This window comes from Phymastichus coffea, unplaced genomic scaffold, assembly GCF_024137745.1.
Source record: "Phymastichus coffea isolate CEN01 unplaced genomic scaffold, Cenicafe_Pcof_1.1 PCOF00099, whole genome shotgun sequence".
NCBI lineage: Eukaryota > Metazoa > Arthropoda > Insecta > Hymenoptera > Eulophidae > Phymastichus > Phymastichus coffea.
In genome coordinates, this window is record NW_026706910.1 from 195353 (window position 1) to 201352 (window position 6000).

Sequence of the window (6000 nt, forward strand, 5' to 3'; positions counted from 1 at the left end):
CGACAAACAACGCGAACGAGCGGAATATACAAAGTCTACGGATGCAGCCGATGTTTTGTTACTTGTTAAGCTTGCCGCCCCTAAGCCAATGCAGTCCAAGTCAATGGAATGCGCGAGAATTGACGCGCAGAGTGATCGCCTTAAAGCTGCAGACGTAAAGCCAAATACACGCATATATCGTACGCGCGCGCGTCGAGTCGAGCTTTCCAGGCGGAAATGCAATTAACCGCTGTAATATGGGTATGTAGGCAGAGAGCAGTGCGGGTGGTTGGGATCGCAAGTCAAGTGAATGGGGTTAAGCGTGTACGGCGCGCGATCGGCCGTCGATGGAGACGTACAGAGAGAGAGAGAGACGAGACGAAGCCTCGCAACGCGCGTCATGTACGAACCGAGTGCCACCGCGCATCTCGGGTCATCGGCTAACCGGATCGCTCACTCGTGCAGCTTTCGCGCATGGACGCCAGCGCGCCTGCACTTCCTATCCTTCTCTGTCTCTCGCGCTGGAGAGAGTTTGGCGATTAACGGCTCTCGTTTGCAAGTCGCGCGAGATGAGGTTGATATTTCGTTGGATTTTTTTGTACTTTATTGGACAGCATTTTTTCAATTTCAATTTTGACGGCGCTTGGCAAACTATATTGGGCTAAAAATAAAAATCTTGTTAAAAGTACGCACACAGCGGTAAAGAATAAACTGAAATATTACTGATGAAATACCATATTCAAATATCCAAAGAATAACGAAGAAGGATATTCGTAAATTAGGCTTGTTGCTAGCACAAATAACGATACTGATACGCTTAGTAAAAATTGTTCCTCTTATCACTCATTGAGGAGCGTGTCGCGATAGCTTGTTACGAGAATCACCTAACCGTCAATCGACCAATCAAACCAATACTGCGAGCGTAAACATACGTATAAGCTTTCTGGAAGTGCAACGGCGAGCGTCCCTTGCGTTTAGCTGCTGAAAGTCCCCGTGTGGCTGTAAGAAAATCGCGCGGAAACGGGCGCAAAAAAGTAAGTATCAGGTATCGCGAGAAGATCGGTGCGCGTGACGTCCAAGCGCGCGAGAGCCGAGGGTGGAACGGTCCTGACAAACACACTGCCGGTGTTAACGAGGCCAATCCGCTCGTCAGTCTCGCGCCGTCCCATTAACGTCGCGTCACGTTTACTTCTTCTCTCGCTCTCTCGCTCTACTCCTCCATATTATTTCCTCCCGCCGGAAATCTCCAATTCGTAAAAATATCAATTATACCTCTCCCTCGCTCGGCCTTTTGATTTATAATGCGTGCGGGGAAGAGCGAGATTTATATCGGCACTCGGACTTGGCGAATATTAAAGATTTAGCTAGGAGGATAACGAAGGATTCTTTTTCTTCTTTCTTCTCTTGGGAAGTTCGACTTTGAATGGGGAGTGGGGAGAGAGAAAGTCGCTTACCCCTCAGGAAATCGCGCAAATAGATATGAGATTATGAGAAATGCTGCCAACTATTTGCCGCCACATTGCGCTTCAATTGTCTGCGTGTGTCTGCTTTTACTCCAACTGCCTGATCTATTGCTCTTTAATGGCTTCCGGTGATTTACCGGTGCGGTTTTTGTACACCGACGTTCATATGAATAATCAGATTAATATTTGTCTTCAAGAATATTTAGGAATTATATATATATATATATATATATATATATATATATATATATATATATATATATATATACATATATATATACATATATATATACATATATTTGTTTTTTGATAAAACTTACGGCGAATGACCTATAACCGAAGATCGCGCCGTATCAAGCGATGCCAGCAAAAAAACAATCGTAATGTCTTAGAACCCAATCTGGTCACTACAGCTCTATATCATGGTGCCGCGTCAAATACGATTAACGAATCAAAAATTCCACGACGCCATCCCTTAGCGGCACGTAACACTGACGATACGAGCAAATGCAAACAAGACTCCGCTCGTCGGGATCGCACGTCGAACGACACCCTATTTAAACATTCTTACAGGCTGACCGAGGGGGAAGAAAAGACGACACGCGCGGATTAGGCGAACAAAGCCGCACACCTCCCTCGCTCTTCTTTTTTTCCTCCCTCTCTTTCTCTCTCTTCTCTCGCTCTTCTCTCGCTCTTCTCTCGCTCTGCGGTCGCCGGCAATAAAACTGGCCTGCGACCACTTACGTCCAGCCGACGTGGAAGGAAAAAATCTCGGATCGCCTTATTGCATGTAAAACATTGATGCGTCGGGATCGCGGTGTCATTTCTAATCGCTTGAGGATTAATATCCGAGTGGCATCAGCAGGATTTTGGGCTGGCTGCGAGGCGGATACGTGGGAGATGTTTTTTTCTTCGCCTCTCGCCGCGGGAACGCGTGATTTATCGGTTTCATCATTGTGAAGGCGAGGTTTTGCGTCAGTTTCGTGCAGGCCGCGTCTCCGCGAGCACGCGGATTTTCGGGCGAAGTCATCGAAGCTGGAAATTGAAAAAAGTACCGCGTAAACAGAGCGCGATCTGGCGAATAATAAAAAGTAACGAGAGAGAAAGAGAGAGAGAGAGAGAGAGAGAGAGAGAGCGCGCGAATGCAAATGAGAGTCGAGATCCGACGCGGCGTCTTAATATTTACAAGAGGGGTTAGCTGGCGACTTTGCATACGTAAACGTCGCGGCTGTTAATTAATATAGAAGCGTTCTGCGGGCTTAAGCCAGCCATTAATTCACATCAACGTCTTGCTATCTCGCAGCCGGCGATGCCGCGGTGACTTGCATCCTTGTTGGCGGATCGCGATAAAAGCGATGTATAATATTCGCCACTCTATTACGCCGAAGCACCGCGAGCAAAACTTTTTCTATATATACTCCGTTAGCTCGAGCGAGGGACCGCGAGGATGGGTTCTCGGAGCTGAGAGAGAAACAATTTCGGCTCAGGCCAATTGAGTGTCTTTTTAAGAATGATTTATTGTGTATTGAGGCTTTAATAAGAGAAAGACTCGCGAGAAACAATTCGCAATTTTTTATTTGTTGCATTCGAAGCCGCAAAGAGCGAGAAATGCTATTGTCAAAGCATCGGAGCTGAAAACTCTTTTACACGTTATTTCATTACATGTCCACGTTATAATCTTGTTATTTAATCGAACTCTTCAATTTTTTCATGAACTTGTGCATCGTCGCCCACTGTGTAATGACACTCACATTCGAAAGATTCAACTTCAAAGTCGAAATTCTCGCGAAAGTCCGTTCTAAACAATCACGCGTGCTTAAAATAGCTTTTGAAAACCAAAAACAAAAAAAAAGAAACGAGCCGCGATCTACTTTGAAAAAGGAGAAGACGAGGGGTGGCGTGGGGTGATTTTGATTCTCCGGAGCGATAGTTGCACTGTCAGTTTCCTGGCTCACAGCCGGGGCCAGCGCACAAAAGAGCAGCGACGACGCGCATTGTCCTCGCCATGGAGGTCCACTTGATCACGATCCGCCGCCAAGACACTCGACACCCAACTGCAAGTGTGCGTGTGTATGTGTGTGCGCGTGCTCAGGTACCTGATAAGATGTCGATTGAAATTCACGCAGCTTCCAAGCGCCACCCCGCGACCCCCTTGCGCTATCTTTCCTCGTCGTTTGACAAATCACGGGAGGGCGATTTACCTGCGGCGAGTCTCACTGACGATTGCATCGCTACGTTTTCGGTCTTACACCTTTTCATCCGGCTGCCTCTTTAAGATAATGGCTTTCGCTCGTTATTCGGCGTTTCTTGTCGACGTTCGATTGCTACGCACAACGGAAATCTGATTTGAAAATTAATAGGCATTTCATAAATGAAGCAGCAGTTGGAAATAAAGCATCGAAGTATTCCTTTACTCGTTAGCCATTGAATTATAGAAGTCATCGATCATATACTACCGTTCATGTTTAATGATTAATAATCTTCACCTAATACTTCAATGTGTTTCAATGTGTTATTCAAACGCAGTGAATTCTTAGATACCAAGAAATGGTGCATTTTTGTATATATGCTGTGTCCTACAAAGACAGACTTTTGATGATGTTTCCAATCCATGTTTTCATGAATGTCTCCCATTCCAAGAGCGGGAAAAACGTTAATTTTAATAATGAATAATTTTATGTACTCATTGCAAACAAATAATACCGCTACTGAATGCTATTGGACAAAATATCATTTCATACTACATGTAGATATCTAGGTAGGTCTATTTTTTCCGATCTTAAGTCTTTTTTACCGATCTTAAGTCAAACATATAATTTAGTGAACCTTCATGTCTTAACATCAATTGACCACCTTGCAATAAGAAGAAAAATCCTCGCAACAAGACGAAAGTTTTTTTCAAACTATATTGACAAAAATTCTCTTGTTGTAAAAAGATTTTTTTGAGCATTGGCAAAGCATGTTGTAAGCTGTAGTTGAAGGCAACGGAACTGCTTTGAACATCTGCTTTAATCACTTGTCGGCAAATCCAAGCGAGCAACACTGATAAATCTCATAGATCTGTTAGCAAATGGACCGTTCATGGATTATGCCCGACGAGTCAATCTGGAATTGACCCATCTAATTGTTCTAATGTTATGTTCAACGTAAATATGCTGAGCGACGAATTGAAATCACAAACGCGAAGTAAATGGCCAAGCGTAAGAACATAGACTGACGAATGTTGCTGGACTCACGAGTAAACGAAGTTATAGTGCAAAGGACACGGATAGTATGCCGAAGTACTTGGCGAAAACCATGAAACTTTACGATGGCTATAATACACGTGAGATATTAGATAACGCAGGCACGGTTCCAAACAGAAAAAAATATATAAGACAGAAGATATCCAGCGGGCGCCAAAGATTTCGCTGGGAGTCAGTTTTTATGGCATACATATTCAGCCAGGTACGCGTGCTAACAATTATAAATAATTTTTATTTTAATGTTAAGAGTAGTTCGATCACATTATTCAAATTATTCGACAGAAGTTTTTCTCGAAATTCATGTACGCTTTGACAGATCTTTATCATTGGTGGATTGTGAAAATCCCAATAAATATTTGAAAAGTTATACACTGAACTATGAGGTTACGTACGTATGTCGAGAGTTACTTAGATGACGATCAATAATCGTGTTATACAATATTGATTCGTAATCAAAGAAAAGTAAATGTAATTTAATTAATTCAATACATTGTTAAAATGATCTGTAGTGCAAAATTATCATTAAATTCAATCTCCATTGCTCTTTTAATGATTCATGAATTGTACTGTGCTCTTTCGCCCCGTTTCAATAATAACCGTTAATAAAAATTAATAATAGAATTATTGTTTTTGTTGTTTCTCAAAATGAAAAATAAATCACTAGAATGAGTGAAAAAAGATGTATTATTGAAATAAAATTGTATTTAAGAAAATGACAAAAAAAATTCTAATGTTATTTGGATTGGAATAAATAAAATCTGTCAAGTTTTGACAACACTAAGTACACAAACTGTTTTATCGAACATTAATAAATTTGCAAGCTCAATCAGACTTTTCTCTGAACTGTTTTCATTTTATCTCGGACACGACGTGTAATTGAACTTTACGTTTTGCAAATAAAAACTAATCGCAACAATGAAATATCGTGCACGGGAGCTGGAAAGAACTGAACGAATGCAGTGTCGTTCAGCTCGACAGGTCTCCCCTCATAGACGTGATTATTAAATTATCGTTAATCGTCCATTCGTCAACTTTCGTTGGAGATCAACAAAAGTGAATGCCCATTGAGCGCTCGACTCGCGGACACGCGCACAGAGATTTGGTCGAGGGCTTATATCGCCGGGCACCGGTCGTCGAGGAGTCGCCAGGACAGAAGGAAGAGAAAGTACAGAAGGAGAGCGAGTGGCTCCCCAAGGAGTGACTAGAGTCGGGTCGCCGCTTCGGGGCTCGCGCGCGAGGGCGTTAAGGTGATGCGCCATTAGTATGTGGCTCGAGTAGTCGAGGGTCTGTCAATAGACGGCTTGTTACCGCGA